The 17,375-nt window shown below is 41.4% G+C and overlaps 1 long non-coding RNA gene across 3 annotated transcripts in view; it reads left to right on the forward strand.

Moving 5' to 3' along the window:
• The first annotated feature begins 10,667 nt into the window (after positions 1-10,667).
• LOC134174526 (uncharacterized) overlaps positions 10,668-17,375 on the forward strand; it is a 68,701-nt gene continuing 61,993 nt past the window's right edge. The window contains exons 1-2 of one of the 3 annotated variants that reach the window (XR_009968672.1): positions 11,679-14,776; positions 15,584-16,485. This is a non-coding gene — a long non-coding RNA (uncharacterized LOC134174526). Of the gene's footprint in view, positions 10,763-11,678; positions 14,777-15,583; positions 16,486-17,375 lie in introns of those variants that run through there. The other 2 variants (XR_009968673.1, XR_009968674.1) reach the window with 2 other exon arrangements.

Below are 17,375 nucleotides of genomic sequence, written 5' to 3' on the forward strand. Positions count from 1 at the left end.
CTCTCCGGAACCAGCGGTTTTGGGTCCCCCCCGTCCCGTCCTACCCCCGGCAGCGCGTTATTCCTAGACGGGCAGCGGGAAGGGGCGAGGGGGGCGGCGGGGCGGTTGCCAGGGGCGTCCGGGGGAATCCGTTATTTCTCTTCCTCGGTTCTCCCCGCTCGCCTCTCGTCCCTCCCCCGGCAGAGGGGACAGGAGGCCAGTGTTTTTGGGGTGGCCCCATCAGGACCCTCACGTCGGGGTGCCTGGTACCCAGCAGCGAATGGTCCCGGTGCTTTGGTACCACCAAAAAAAGGTATAATTACGCTACCGGGTATAAATTGACTCTGTGTACCACTGAATCATACTGGATATTTGTAATGTGTTCCTTCCCTAATAGATGCTCTCTATGAATAGAGAGAGTGCCTATTTACCCTGAAATATTTGGCACAGCGGATGGAGTCTGAAGCATGGAAGAAGTGGCTATTATTTTCCCACTGCCTGTGTGCAGCTGTCATTTCTGAGCAGCACGTTCCTCGCACATCCCTGCTTCCCAACCTCCCTGATGGTGCTACCCAGGATTACAAGAAGAGGGGACTGGCATGTTACTGCACTCAGCCAAAACCTTAACATTGTAGGTTGTATTTGAACACAGGACCTAAGCATTGTGTCTTGTATTAAATCACTGCAGAGAACTGTTATGGCTTTCTGTTTATTTATTTATTTATACCAGGAGGATGGTTCTTCCCTCATCTCCCAACATATCATTTGAATATTCAGTGATGTCATGTTGTTTGACCTCAGCTTTAATGCAAGGAATGCCAGACTTTTGGCTTTTGACCTGTAGAAGTATGTTAGTGTTTAATGAGAGAGATCAGCTTAATTCATTTTATCAGGCAGACTGAAATCTGATGCATATCTCAAAAGATAACATCTTTTCATGCAGGCTTTCTCTCACTGCCATACCCCGCTTCTTTCCATCCCTGCATATGCAGGAATACTGCTGTACTATGACGTAGCAATATGTGTGAGGGAAAAAGAAACAATTTCATGTAAAGCCCTGGTAGGTTATATTGTACTGTAGAACTGCTATTTATTTTCTGCCAGCACTGTACTTTGTCTGGTAAAGTCATTTGAATGTCATTTCTTCTTGTTGAAATTCTCCATTAACAGAAACGAGATTGGCTCTGAAACAAAGAAAAAAAGACCTCAGGGGAACAGTTATGGTAAATAATGTATGTTCCCAAACTTTGAGGCCTCCCAAAATCTGTACTTGAAAGACTCTAATGGCTTCAGTGCTGGGTAAATAATATGTGTACCAAGCTATGTATGACATGCATAACAAAATCCAAATGTAACCAGGTAAACAGAATGCCTTTTTTGAATGCCTAAATATGGTAGGAGAACATCAGAGAGGGAGAAGCTCTAGACATGTTTTATAACTTTCCATGTAAGAGTATTTTTTCAGAGAAACAATTTTATTAAACAAAACAAGAATCTTACTGACATAAAAAGTATGTTTAAAAGTAACAAATCACCAGAAAGCAAGGAAATACAAAATTAAAGGATAAGTCTGTCCTAAGTCCTCCCACTGCAGGCCAAGCACAGCAAGACCCATCCGCTTGCTGCCTTGAGAAAAAAGACTTAAATAAGCATTTGGACTTCAGAACTGATTCTGGTCTTGCAGCGCTGTATACTGGGCATTAGCCCCCTGAATTGCAAGGTGTACCAGCCCATGACAGTGGGTAAGAATCAAAGTCCGTCAGGTTTACATTTTGTCATTCTGGCTTCTGTGCTGTCAGATGTGACTCATTGACTACCTCATATGTGCATGTGTGTGTATGCACAGGGGCAAAGGGAACCTAGAAGCAAAGGTGGTTCTTTCAGAGTCCCATTGGTCTTCAGTTTATCCTTTCTGATGACAATGTCCTGCGTTGGAGAAGTATGGCATTGACAAATGAAATGGTTAAAAAGCACTGTTTTTGACTTCCATGCAGGTGTTTATACAGCACATGCTTTTATGATAGTATATTTTTTCTGCTGAAACTAGGAATTCACTACATTGGCCTTGCAGACTTGTTTACACAGCTATATACAGTATGCATGTGTCTACACCGGCTTCAGTTGGTATAGCTCCTTTGGTGAAGTCTTGTAAAACGTACAGGTGTGGATAGGCTGCATTCCTCTCTTGTGTTTTTCCTTCTTGTTTTTTTTTTCCTCCTTCCCCCCAAAAAGCCACTTGATCAGGTATCAGACATACTGAAAATCTGGCAAGACTACAGGAAAGTGGCTAGACTTGGAGTGTTTGTGTACTTAAAGAAAGAATCTTGCACATTTTCAACTTTCAGTCAGATATTTTTTTATAAGAGCAATTGGAGGTCTGAGCCAGCCCTCAAAGCGGAAATCAAAAACTCCCAGAGAAACATTCCCGAGGAATGTGAATCTGATCCAACAACCATACGCAATGCACATACAGTACTGTCAGTCTTATAGGAAGTCTTGCCATATATGGACAGCTGGACCCTGAGCTGTTTATCATCACGATAGGCTTGTAGCTGGCTTCAGACATTTCTGTCTTGCCTCACGTTTGGTATGCCTATTAGTTCCTTTCCCAAAATGCTCACCAGGATATTTCTTTAAAATCGTAATAAATATATCTCAAAATCCCGAGAGGTCCAGTTAAAGTTATGTTAGCAGGCGTTTGCTTAAAATGCAGATTCCAAGCAAGACTTACTCTGCTAGCTCAGAAATAGACACACAATAAAGAGATTTATTCATCGTTAATGTGGTTGCCTGGTATTTGCCTTTCTTAGAAGTCATTTGGTAAGTTATTCTATGTATCTGTAGGCATAGAAAGTGCTGTGAAGTAGACTACTCGCTGGACTTTTACTCATCCCTTTTTGGAGGGATGCGTGAGCTCATGAATCAACAAAGGCAAAGTGAGAACTACTTTTTCCAGGAGCTGTCAAGCAAGTTATCCAAGTTGTGCCATTTGTATTGCTTTGTTAGAGTGAGGCACGTGGTGCAAGCCTTCCGCTTTGGAGCCGTGACAGTTCACGTCAGCTAATCTTACCAATGAAAGGCATTAGCTCTTCTCCAGAAGGAACCAGGATATGAAGGCTGGGCAATGCAGAGAATGGCAGAGAGCCTATGGAAATGTTTGCTGCTGAACTGGTGGACCTAGTCCAAGTTCCTTGTGATACTGGATCAGATTCTCTGCTAGTGTCATTTGGGCAGATTCACTGAATGCACTGTTGGCCATCAAAATACTTGGACTTGAGAAGTCCAAGTCTATTGAGCTAAAGCTACTTAGTGCATGCTTTGGCAAAGCCATCAGATGTGATTCCCTTTAGCAGATCTTGTTGTTTTCCATGATAGTCATTATTTAAGAACTTAACATTCTTTATGTTCTGACATGTAACATTTTGTACTTCTAGAGTCATTGAGAATGCTGATTGAAGCTCTTGGCTTCATCCTTAAAAAGTAATTGGAGTTTTTATGAATGTGTGTGGTCTTAAAGCAGCAAAGTGATTACTGGAAGTAGAATAATCTAAATGAGTATTCAAAGCACATATATAACTGTTGGTATGAGAGATTATATGTAGCATGAAGCCAGGGATCCTTTACCTATCGAGCCTCAGGTTCTTTTATTCTGAAGAATTTGACACAGGTCTTCTCAGCACTGCAGAGGGAGCAGCATTCACTACATCTGTGCAGAGGTTGGCTGTGTCCTAGGTTTTTGTGGGAAAGCACAGAGCCCCTCCACAGCTTGCAAAGGTGACTAAGGAGGGAAGAGACTTTCAGTTATTGCCTCAGATTTAACTGAGGTTCGTAACCTCTTGCAGTAGTAAATCAACTACTGCAGGAATGCAGTGAGTCACTAAGTGCTTCTTTAACAATTGTTCTGTAAACGGTTAACAATTCATAAAAAGTAAGTGTCACTGGCTGGAGAGGAAACTTGACCAGGGACTTGATTCAGAACATCCACCAGAAGTCCTTTGAGGTCTGTCTCTTGAGGAACCACGTGGGAAACAGCTGGAGGAGCACTTCCTCCCACTCTGTCAGGGCATTTGTGGGCAGGAATAAATTAGATCTGCTTATTCTAAAATGCATGTGATTTTATTTTCAGTTTTCAACCTGCTGCTCTCAGAGCTGTCAGTATAAATTTTGAGGGTTTGTGGGTTATTTTACCCCAAGCTGAGAGACACTGATGTTTAATTAAGCCTTCACCTAATAAATGCAGTTTGCTCTGTCTTAAACTGTGGGATCTCTTAATTTATGTTGTAGCTGCTCTGGGAGAAGTAGAGGCCTGTAGAGAATCCTGTGGGATACATATCTATGTTGTCCAGTAAGCTAGGATGGATATTTGTATATTTGGGGATGATGAATAGAGTGTTTTCTTTGGGCAGACAGACATCCCTGTTTGTATAATTTTCCCCATTGCTGATGGAACCTGAGTTCACTGACCTTGGGATAGTGTAGCATGGGCTTTTCTTTTACACAGGCCTTCCTGAAAAAGTGGAGGAGTTGCATTATTGTATAGCTCTATAACACCTCTGGAGGACTTGATAAGCACGCTTCATGAGCTGACCTACAAAGGAATGTGATGTCCTTAACATAATAACATCAGATTTTAGAGGTTGCTTGATTTTCAGGAAAATGGTTCCCCATGGTTCAGCTGCCAGCTTGGCTGGCTCTTTTTTTCAACAAGTGTTGCATGGTATGTGACCTGTGTAAATACATCTGTACAAGTGACGCAGACAGGGAAACTAGGTTGTGACCTACAACAGCCAAAGTGGCTTCCTTATTGACCTGTGGATGTGTGTGAAATTTAGCAACTACAAGACCAGGTCTGAAAGCCATCTTACAATGCTAATCTCTGGTGTGTGTGGGAAATTCTTTGTCAGACTACTTTTCACATGGAGCTGAGAAAAACAGATGTTCCAAGAAATGTGCATTGTTAGAGAAGTGAGGATATTTCTAAGATGCTTTGATTTCCTGCAGGAACTAGTCGAGGAAATGTAGTGTTTTTAAAGGGCAATGGTCCCAGGCCTAGAGTATACAACCATGCTGGTACAAATGTAGTAGTGATGCCTGGCTTTAAAGTGAAAAGCATGAAGTTGTAAAAGTGGTTGGACTCATACTAACAGCAAGAGTTTCTGAGCATATTACTCCGTTTATAACCCTTTTATTATAGGGGTTTAAATAGAAATCAGGGTTAGGTTTTCACTGTGTTTGTTTTGACCATTTTGGACAATGGGGTCTTTATGAAGATTGAGTCTGTGAAGTTATTTGTGGTGCATTTCTTGTGAGGAAGTTACCTGTGATGAATCCTGTGGAAAAGTCTAACCTTAATAGCATGGTAGATCTGTATGATTATTTAAGATTCGATTATGACATGGGATGAAAAGACAGCCCATCAATAGCCTTTTTTCATTACCTAAGATTTGAAAGGTATTTGAGAATCCTAAAACTGTCCTAACCAGTGTTCACCCTGTGAGTTAGGAAGTTTGTAATATTCAGGTGAGTGTTAAAAGCATATATAAATTGGCAACATCTTTTCCTTTCTCCTTGTGTCATTCCCAAGATACAGAGGGTTGAATTTCAAATTCCCTGGGCTTTCTTATTTTACCATCTTAAATTTTTTCTTTCAGCTTTCTTATTTTTCCATCTTAAATTGAATGAGACCTGGCTAAGGCCTTCATATATCATTTTTTTTCCCCTTCATAAATGGCTTGCGAAGAGTGACAGAGTACATGTCTTGGGAAGCGTGCTTTGCATTTCTTTTTTGCCATCAAGCTGCCACAGGGGGGAGTAGAAGTTTGGAAAGGACTGTGCTGCCCAAGAAGCCACCGAGGCGAGTGTTGTATTCCATGTGCGTACCCTGGCCAGTCTTTTACGGGGAGAAGAGCAGGCGCAAAGAAGAGTGGATGTGCTAGGAATGAACGTGTTGGTTGGGAGAAGGAGCTGGAGGTTTTCTGCATCTGGGGCAAGCCGAATGGTTCACAGCATGCAAAACCACGCTGTTTTTCTTATTCATTCCAACCAGCGTTACTGTCCAGATGTAAGGGGAATGTGACTGAATTGTTTTCCTCCCTCAGGAGGGAAGATGACATGTGGGAGTTGTACAGTACTTGCAAAATCCCTGTTGCTCTGACGAAAGGCTTTTCCCACGTTAGGTCTATTGCTAAGGAAGAAAAAATGCTAGGCAGAGGCAAGGCAGCTTTGCAAGGCAGAGGACACATCGAGGAAAGTTTTAACAACTTGATAGAAAAGGTTTGTTCTTGTGGGACTGTTAGTGATGGAGAATCTGCTCTATCTGCTTGATGCATGAATAGCTGGACCCTGTGGGTCCTTCGCAGCAAGGGTGGGGAAGGGGATGCGTTCCTCATGCCTTAGCCCCAGCTGTGAGAATACTCTCTCCTCTTGTGTCTGCCCACAGTTGCTTTTGCAGCACATGGTCTGCGGTAGCAGCACGGCTGTCAGCAACTGTCCTGCCCTGCCAGTGGGCCTGGTGCCCATTTTCCTCCTTATTTGAGGAGGAAAGATGGGGACAGAAATGGGGATGTGGGTGTGAGAGCAGAAGGAGTGGGCTAGGATTTTGGGGTAGTGCAGCACAAGAGGGTGGAAGGGGGCTTATCTCTCCTCTCAGCTTCCCACCCACGTGCCGGATTTTAGCGTGTGCCCTGTGTCAACCAACCATGGTGCTTAGTGAGAAAGGGTAAACAGGGCTGAAGAGAGCAGCTCACACACGTGTTTGTGTGGGAAGAGCTTAGGAGAGAATACAGAAGGAAATGGAGGAAATGGTGTGTGAGGAGAGTGGTGAAAATGAACCAGCCAAGGATGAGGTGGGCTTGGCAGCATCCTTCGCACCACCTTCACAGCATTTTACCACCAATAAACAGTGTTCATCTGTTTAACCACGGGCAAACTCATTCGCCAGAAGAAGAAAAGACGTGTCTGCAGGGAAGTCTGGGTACTGCTGTTGGGAGCACCTTCAGATGCCAGTCTCCATTTTTCCTTGCCCTGCTGTACTCAGGAACAGGCTGCTTTTGGAGTCTGTGTTGCAGATTTTTATCATTGGACAACCTGGTCAACAATTTTTGGGAAAGAATGAAGTAATTTTCAGGAGCTACTTAATGATCAGGAAAGCAAATGATCCAAAATGAGCCAAAAGGAGTGAATCAGGCACATTTTCATTTATAAAATCCTCCTGATCTCAGTGTACAGATCTGTAACAAGACAGTGAAGCAAGGAAAAAGGAGGAATTAAAGGAGAAATGCAAAAATCATATTTATGTTTCTGTAACCTATCATGAGAAATTACAATGTTGTGTATTACTTATTAAATGTGTTTAGAATGCAGAGGAAAATATGGCAAGCAGGTCATTGCTTTTGATTTTAATGGCAAACATAGGATGGGAAGGAAAACAATACTTTGGGTGAATTTTTTCTGGGTTTTTTGTGCATCTGTTATTCCTGGACTGTTGAACAGTCATCAGAAGTAATCTGGGAGAAATCCACGTTCTTTGTGTATAGTATATTGATAAATTCAGTGGCTGTTCCACGACCTTGTGCCTAACATACACAAAAGAAGAAAACGGTCCAGTTTCCAAATAAGACATAAGGAATTTGGTTTTGCTTTCAGGAGGTAATGTATTGAGGTTTGAATGAAACTATGGTGAGTATATTAGAAGTCTCAAGGAATGCAAGGCTGTTTTTTTTCAACAATAAACATCTAAGATAACAAGAATATTTATACATTTGGCAAAATTGTGCCTAAACCTCATGTTTCTTGTTTATTCTTAGGGCTGGTTGTTACAAATTAATGGAGTTAACCGGAGATAAAAATAAACTGAAAAATAGAAAATGAAATAAATTCAGAGCAGCATCAAAATAGCCCTTAGTTCAGTGATGCAGGAGTTATAGAAGGTATTAAAGTCAGAAACATACTGAAACTTGTACCACAGTTTGTTGCACTCACCTGGACTCTTGCAGGAATAAAAAGCTGGAGAGCACTGAACTGGGTCAGTGTCACAGTGTCACATAAATCACTTTTAAAGACACCTACACTTTTGTTCCACTCTTTCTAAAGCACTTTCAGCTTGGTTTGTCAGTGCTTCTTCCTAGAACATTTGCTGAGGAAATTGGCAACAAAGTATGATTGATTGTGTGAAAGAAGAGAATCAAAAGGTAGGCAGCTAACAATATAAAAACCCAGAGTGTGATTAGAGTGCTTTTGCAAAGCATTATGTCAAGATACTAATTTTGGACATGGTGTATGTTTCGGAATATTTGAAGAATCAATACCTGTACAAAGACAAAGCCAAGAGTCAAACAAGCATTAAGTGGTTTATAATTCCAAACCTTTTCTATGTTTTTTCTGGTTTCATCACTGTATCTTTTCAGGGGAAAAAAAAAAAAAAAGCCAAAAAAGATTTTGATGTTTGAGGGTTTAAGGCATCCAACACTTTGACTAGATGTGTTTTTCTATTTCTGCTCTTCATTGTGGTTTAGGATGAATGGGCAGCATGGTTACTGTTGAATCATTCTTTTAGCTGAAAATGTATAAATGAGTGTTTCTGGTGCTAGAGGTCACAGATTTTTTCCTGCAGAGGCTTCATTTTACATTGTGTCCACAGCAGATTTGTAATACTCTTTTGACATATTAAAAAGGTTATTTTATTATGATATAATTCCATCAAGAAAACCACATATGCTGTATTTCAAGCCAAATTTATTGATGAATGGATGAGGTGTCTAATTTTTGTTTCTCGAAGGCTATCAGAGCAGATCTTGGCAAAGTTATGTTTTTACTCAAAATTCCTTCATTTCTCCTGCTTTTCCAGCAGACCAACACAGAGCAGTACATTATCATCACTTAGTAAAAAACCCCTGTTAATACACACACACACACACACAAAAAGCCAAGGTAACAAGAACTTGTGTCCCACACATATTTACCAAGAAAGCCAAGCAGGAATGTAGTTGCAGGACTTAAAGTACATTTGGTAGTCCTAGACTAAGTGAACCAATGCATTAGGGGTTTGGGGGGAGCTAAGGTGAGAATAACAGGGAAGTTGGAAAGAAAAAACCTCCAAAGGTTAAGACAGTAGAGTGCCAATAATTTATGTGACATGGAGCCACAGTATTGATGCCAGGAGACTTCTGGTGAAGTAAGACCCAAGGTCTGTGATCCTCTTGGCTAATGACTGTTCTTGCTTGGAAGGAAGTTTTGAATTGGCAAGTAAGTGTAGGAGCTGAGATAATTGTTAGACATAATACAATACCCTATACATAGCTTCAGCAGATGGACCATAGGACAGTGGTGGCATTCTGCCTGACCAGCTGTAGCATGTCATCACCAGAGCACGGGGTAAAACTTTCTTCCCTGCCCACCTTTGCCCTTTGGAAAGCATTCACTTACTTTTGCATCACTTGTGTATTAAATCCCAGTTCATTTTGGAAGCTTTCTCCTTTTCCTGACTGTTATTTTCTCATTCCTGAAGCAGTCTGATTCTCAGTGCCTTTTCAGCACCTTTCCTTGTTTCTGCTTGGGTCTTAGGTGAATTGCCTCCTCAAACACAGAGGTAAAGCTAGCAGTTGTTTCTTACTGCCTGTAGCTTGGGTTCCCATGAGCATCCTTTTCTGTCTTCAGAGCAGTGCTCCCTCTTCCTTGATCTGCTTCTGAGTATGAGCTGATAGTTAAGACTACCTTTGGTAACCTAGGTGAGAAGTTTTTATGGGACAGGATATAGGTGAATATGGGAGGCTTTTTGGTAGGCCATCGAGGGGTCTTCTAGATTTATCCAGCCTGTACCACACATTGGATGTTGTTGTTAAAGCATCTCTGCCTTCCAAGCTGGAAAGGTCACTGTGTTTCTTTAGAATAATTCTGGAGATGTTTCTGTGGTTTATCAGATCTAAAAATAAACTATGATCAACACACTTAAAAATTATGACAGGATTATTTTTTTTTTTTCCCCAAGAGTATATAAACCAGTCAGATATTTGTTTTCCTCTCAGGGAACCAGGCAGAACTACAGACAGGCTACAAAAATCCCCTTCAGATCCCCATTCAGATCTCCATCTCTCTATTTTTGATTGTGTGTTTAAAGTTGGGGCCTCTGCCTGCTCATCTGCTCAATGCAGTTTATATAGCTTATCATTTTCTCAACTGAGAAAAAAAGTCACCAGGAACATTTGTAGTCTTTTCTCCTTAAATTTCTCTGTCAACTGGGAAGCTTTAATTGGAGCTTGTTTTCATTAGGAAGAGGCATCCTGATGAAATAGACCTTGTGCATCAGTTGCATGAATTTTCTGCAAAATAAAGCTTAGAAAAACCTTGGCATTATTTTGTTTTTAAACGTGTCAGTGTTCTGGCTTGGTTTTGGAAGGGAGAAACACTGGGGGAGTTTAATTTTAAATTCTTTTTGTGTCAATGACCTACTGGTCTTGCTTGGCCTGAAAAATGATTTGAGTGAGATTTTATAACGTCTGCCACTGTAACTGGGGCTGGAGAGACATTTAGAAACCCAGTGTTCTTCAAGGAGCAGAAAATCCATTTTCTGGCCCACATCAAAGAATACTTAAAAAGTATTCTATGATTCATTTAGAGTTATTAAAGCTTATTGTGTAAAAGCAAATTTAATAATGCACTTTTACTGTTTTCTGCCCTGTAATTGTTTCTAAAACAAATCTCGTTGTTGTGAATGTCTGCAATACAGAGCCTTGGATTGGGTAGTTCAAAGGGTCAGTGTTGGATAACAGGTCAGTGAGCCCATCAGGTAAAGGACTTCTCTGGAGACCTACAGCCATCATTCTGCATCTTCTGTGATTTTACTTGAGTCCTGTGCTTGAGTACACATTATGGTTGGGAGTGTTGGCTAAAGCTTCACTACTTGTACAGAATCAGCAGTTGCATGTTGTACTTTTTCAAAGCTGGGTTTGCAAGGGAGGTTCCTGAGACACAGAGCAGGAGGGTTTGAGTCTAGTGAGAGCTTCTTTGGAGACCTGGGGGTACTAAACCATTCTCTCATGGCACTCACACACAAAGGTGTTACTTCTCACAGCTGCTTCATGACCATTTTGTGTTTATCAAGTTTCATCTAAGTGCCCCTGCAGAAAGGATCTAACACTGATCTAACACTTTCCAGAGTAGCTGTAGTTCGATTTCTGCCATAACCCTTCAAGCATCTCCCAGAAGGGTGATGTTCCAGGGGTGCTTTCAGAGCACCCAACTGTGGGCTGCATTTGCTGGTGCAGGTTATTCCTTCAGAGGTTTTCCTGCTTTTCGTAGCAAAAAGCAGTAGCATTAAGCACTTGTCAGTGTTACCAGCAGTTGCTCTTTCAGACTCACTGCTTTCTAGAATGGGTTGGGGAGGAGCTGATGTGGGGGCCTTATTAACCTGATCTATCACCTCCCAAGTGCACAGGTTAGAAAAGTCATCTTTGCATTTAAGAAAAGAAGAAGCAGCAGCATGACCTTTCTTTCTGTGCACGGATTATATCCCATTTTATTTTAAACTCCATCTTCGTCAGTGAGTCTTATCTAACACTGGAAAAAAACAGAGTATGTTGTTTCTCACCAAGATTGAGCCTGCATTTAGCTTTATTTGAAGTGGCGCAATAAAATATGGGAATAGGCTTCAGCTTCCATGTTTTAATTCTTCTTTCTTAGTCCCTGTTTTCATTTTCAAAACTATTTGGATACGAGAAGACATTTTTTTTTTCTCTTTCCACTTCTGATTTGTTTGTTGGAGCACTGCCTGCTCACCCTATTTGGATGTCAAGAGACTCTCTGTTTTTCCATTTCTGGAATAGTCATTCACGACTCAGTGTTTCTTGTGCAAACCGTCAGAATTTACAGTGTGTTTATTGGTCTCTCACCAAAAGCAGTTTCTTTCTTGTAATATTTTGTTTCAAGGTTTATCTCAGATGCCATTATATAGATTTTGTTCACAAAATAGTTCTAAGTTTAAGCGACTGTGTCCCTAAAGGGTCTAAGTAATTAGATAATTAAAATGTACGGGATTTATCTAACCTATTGAACTAGCAAAATTAAGACATAATTGATGGGGTAATGCATTTTTAATAGTAATTTAGTGTGCAAAGGGTATCAGTTGTGCAGAGTGTTGCAGGAATGCACAATAAAACAGTCACTGTGTTGAAGAGACCACGCTCATGTTCTGTTTTTTGCCAGTTGTGCTTCACATATTAAGGGCATCTTTGTGTAAAAGAGCTTGTAAAATCTGGTAAAACAGGGGAGAACCAATAACCCAGAATGGGTGTTTCCTGAGAGTGCAGGTTAGGTGGTTTGAGTTTAGGGGTGTTGCAGTTGAAAGGATAGTGGAGGTTAAGTGCAAGATGACAGTAGCCAGAGCATGGAGACCGGAAAAGGGCTGAGCATTATGAAGAAGGAGGAGTGAGGAAGAAGAGGTGTGTGGCATAAACTGGAGCAGAAATGGTAAGAGAAGAAAACACTGAAGGGAAGATAAACAAACTGCAAAGCAGAAAAACATATAGACGTATGACTGAAAGAGCAGCCTGTGGTAGATTTTGTACCAGGGCCCATTGCTGTTCTGCCCAGTGCCTAATTAGCTTCATACAGGGAAATAATAATGAACTTCACAATTGTCTCCTTTCATTTTTACAACTATGGAAGTTGAAGTGTGAAAGGAAGCTGTAGAAGCAAATAGAGATCTGGGGTGTGCTACATGTACGGGAGCATTGCCTGGGCCACTGAACAGTGCAATGACGCAGGAGCTATGTATGGGAACCAGTATTGTTACTCCATGAAATGAAGTATCTGTCAAATCAGACTTACCCTATGACTGCTGTTCCTATTTTACTTCTTCTCTGGCTTCCATTAAAGTGTACATCTTTAGGGTAGGCAGTTTGGGGGGGGCTGGCTCAAAAAGGAAAACTCCCATCTGTCTTTTGGTTTGAGTGCTACCCTTCAAGCCTAATGAACTGGTTCATTAAGTTAGTATAATAATCATGTTTTAGACATAGCCTAGTTTTAAGACCAGGCATGAAATAATTCTTTGCTGAAAATCAAGAATGTTTGGGAATCTTTCTTTTCTTTCTGTGGTCCTTGCTGGGTTTTGTCCAGGATGTCCTTGGAAATGTGAACTCCAGATATATCATGAGACAACCTGTGTTTTGTGCCAGCTGCATGTTTCAGAAGAAAACACTGGAGGAGATGGTTGAATGTGCATGCAGACTTCTGGATGCTCATCAGCATTAATTCCAAACTTCCTTTTTGGTTGCTGATTGCTGATCAGCGCTGTAAAGCAGCACAAACAAGACAGACAGCTTTAACCACTAAAAATGCTCCCTCTTCTGCTCTCACAGTCTCTGTAGACCAGAATTTTGTAAACAGCCAGATGCAGTTTTGCTTCCAGAGATATCACAATCCAGATTTTGGTCCAACTAGCTATTTCAGGCCAACTCAGACTCTACTGAAAGATGGATTTATAAGGAAAATGTTGTCAGATCCTGGTCTTTTGTAACACCGGTGGGAGCCACGATAATAATAATGATTTCCTTTAACAGTCTTCCATCAAATGTTCAAAGCAGTAGCTTTTCCTTTGGTACAAACATCAAAAATGTGGACAATTTTGTTTCCTAAGCTTGGACAACATCTGTGTTTCCACCATTTCTATGGGAATGGAGTACACCCCCAATTTTATTTAAAACCACCTTTTTGGCTAAAGTGTGTGGTATTGGAAGCACTTTCATTCTGCCTCATGTATCTTGTTCTAGGAGGTTGGAGTCTGCCTGTTTCATTCCTCCAGGACTTTTTTACTGTGAAGAGTGTAGATGAGAACAGTGTTTTTCCTCTCAGAATTCCTTCAAGTTGTTTGCCTAACCTAGACACCTTAAGTGTATCTAAGTAGTTAAATGATTCTCATTGATAGTAATGTTTTACTGCTGTTTAAGTTGCTTGTTGGCCCAAACCAGAATCAATTTGAGAGATGACTGTAGTGAGCTCGGACATCTGGAAAAAGTTAAACTGTAGCCTGGCTGCAGTTTAGTTCTTTACCTTCTGGGACAAGCCTCTTGCTTTGAACTGGGTTGGAAATCTCTAAATCAGTTCTGGATGTGTGTGTGGAAAGAAGGATATAAGAGAAAACGGAGGAGGATCTCACTGTTTCCATTGCATTTTTCTGAACTCTGCCCAGTTGGAAGGAAAGCACCTATCTAATGTCAGTTTAAAGACTGAGAAGGCTTGTCAGTGCACAGTAGAAGTTACATCTTAAAATGTGTACCCATATCCTGTAGGCAGGCAATTTGTTCATAAAATGGCTGACAGGAAAACTGAGGAGAGATTTGTGCTGGCTTATGATATCCCACACAGAGCAAGAAAGTGCTTTCCAAAGAAGGAAGTAGCTTTTCTCTGAGCAAGAGAAGGGTAAATGTTACACTCCTGTCTGTTTTGCTTTAGAGATTGTAAAAAGGATTGGCCTTCCTTGCATGCCTCTCATCAGGAATGGAAATAGGCAGGCTGTCTGAGGGAGTGGTCTTATGTACATGGAAACTGTTTTACGCAAGAAGAGGAGGCTGGTCCAGCAAAAGGTGTGGTTTTATTTACATCCATGCTCTTCCCTCATGATTGGAGGGTGTTTGGAAGGTGTGGTCTCATTTACATCCCGCCTAGGCTGCCTTTGGCTCATCTAGTTTCAACCCTTGTCTGTGGCTGGAAAAGGAGGGAATTGCTGCAAGCAGAATAAAAACTACTGTGTGAAAAAATGTGACTGGTTTCTGCCTCTGTTTCTTCAGTGTATGCATTGCTGCTGGTACGTATCTGAAAAGGGAAGGCCACATTCCTGGGGAAAGGGTTTTGGGTCTATGTAGGTATGTGCAAGTATGTTTCTGTGTGTATATATTTGTAATGCCAAGGAGAACATACCAGGTTTTGTGCTGCCTTGGGTGTTGGAGGGTCAGAAAAGCAAGTCCTTATTCATTGCAAATGCTTCCCTTTCTATTTATTTATTTATTTATTTATTTATTCATTTATTTATTTATTTTGCACTGTTGCAAAGGTGCTGTCGACAGCTCTAGAAGAAGGCCTTGTCTTTTGTTTGTGTGTGATATTTCATATAGTCCCTTGCATCAAAGTGAAGCCAATGTAAACATGGTAACAGCATTTTACACAGTCTCTGAACCAGAATAGGAGATTAATCACAGAATATGCAGGGCAGTCAAGAATTGGCTATGCTACATGCAGTTGCCATGCAATGGTCTGTCCCTTCCTCAACATATATATAACATACATTCAACTGTAGGGGCTACTGTACATTATGGTTAGAAGGCAGTTCAGCTGCTACTGGCCTCTGTGTTAACTCTGGGATGCAGGTACATTTTTAGCAGAAAGTGGACTGGGGGTACTCCTTGCATGTCAATTAGGAAACATCTACGAAGCCTTCACACTGCAGTTGGCTTGTTTGGATTGAATTTACTGTGATTACTCTAGTCCTTCCTTATTTTCTTCTTCCAGCCATGATTGATCAGGCACCAATCTTGGTGAATTCCAGGTAATAAGAACGGCAGAAGGCAGAAGAGGTAGTTTGCTGATTTATTTTCTCCCTTTTTTTTCTAAATAGGAAATTAAAGCATCTTGGATCTGCAACAGCTTGACAATTGGTCCAGACGCATGTACATGAGCATCCATATTACTTTCACTGAGAACAGAGCTATCATGTTGCTTTGGTTGAGGGTGGAAAGTGGACAGAGTCCCTTCAATGTGAAGCTCTGATTTGTGGCTGTGTCCAGAAGCTCTGAACGCTGAAGGAGCTGCCACCAACATGCTGGGACTGGCTGGGACTGGCTGTCCCTGCCATGGCTGGAAGGACAACTTGGCTGCAACACGCTGTTGCTCAGTGCAAGAGCAAGATGTTTCCAAGAAGATAGCCTTGTGGGATGTGCAGGTCGCAATCCATTTCTCTAATTCTCACTGCTGCCTCTGATTATACTCCTGTAACTCATGGTAAAAATCTAGGTATGACAACCTAAAGATGCTAGCATTTTAAAGTTACTCAGAACTCATTTTTCAACTTTAGATACCACTAAATGCCTTCATAGACATCTGGCAATGAGACATTTCTCCTTTGCCCACAAAAACTTGGTGAACCTGGAAGTGCAGCTATCTATCACACTCTGGTGCAGAACATGAAAGTTAATCAAATATCTCCCTTCTTTTCTGTAGCCAAGGCAAGCTGAAGTGCACAAAAATAATTGCATGCCGGTCCACCACAGGAGGAAAAGTGTCTGGCACTGTGTCCCTGGATTGCAGAAAGGAAGGAGAGCCAGAAAGTTTGTTGTCAGGATTCCTTGCACGTACTCTGGGACTGCAGCTGAAGTTTTTAAGTTACACACACATACTTCTGAAGACAGGTACTTCAGATGATGTAGCCCAAGTGAGTGATATATGCTAAGGATCCCAATGTAAATTTACCTTTCTACACCTGAGGAGCTGACCGGTCTAAACTGCCATCGCAGGAGCTGTGTAAGTTACCCTGGACTCTGTGCTATGCTGTTTGGCTTCTCTAGAGCAAAACTAGGCTGTTTAAATGAGGCTTATGAATTTCTACACTGCCCTGCATTCATGGCTGAGACTGCACTAAGAGACATATGCCTCGTTTTTAAAATTGGTATAGGTTCCAAAACACAAGGGTGCTTTCTGAAATTTTCTGGTTTCCTGATCTTCCTCTCCTACTTGAACTTTCTTCCTCAGGCTTAGCTTCCCTCCCTCATCCCCAGCATTGCGCCTGAGCAAACACTCTGGTTACACCTACGTGGGCAAATGAAGGTGTCTGTCTCCAATGGCAGCTCTCTGGTGAAAACTCTGAGCAGCTGTTCCCTGTGTCCTGAAGGATGTGACAGCCCTTTGCTGGTAGGGCTACACTAAAATAGATTGTTTCTCCTGTCAGAGGAGAAGACGGCAAGCTAATAACTTAAGGAAAAGACATCTAAGAGAGATAAGAGTGTAAGAAACATTGCTGCAGTTCTATATTTGGAGTCAGCTACGTATTTGTGTGGTAACCCAAATGATGGGTGGACTGCACTTTCCCATTACTGTAATTACATTTCCTTTCATAGCTAGGGCTGGGGATGCATCCAGACATTGCAGAACACATCAGTAGATTTAGTGTGGCTTACTCAGTCTCCATTTATCAAACTATGTCTCAATTATGTTACATTTAGGAAACAGAATAATTTTCTGGTTATAGCACAAGGATATTTGTGGCATTCTAATCCTAGTCATCCTGCTGTATGACCTTGAAGAAGTCATTTTACTTCTCTTTGATGGTAAAAAATTAACTCACCCCATGGATGGATTTTAATACCATGCCAAGTTTTAAAAAAACCTGAAGCTAATTTTAGCCTTCTAAATCT

This window comes from Pezoporus occidentalis, unplaced genomic scaffold, assembly GCF_034315485.1.
Source record: "Pezoporus occidentalis ecotype Australia unplaced genomic scaffold, CSIRO_AGI_Poc_V1 ctg61, whole genome shotgun sequence".
In the NCBI taxonomy this organism is placed as follows: domain Eukaryota; kingdom Metazoa; phylum Chordata; class Aves; order Psittaciformes; family Psittacidae; genus Pezoporus; species Pezoporus occidentalis.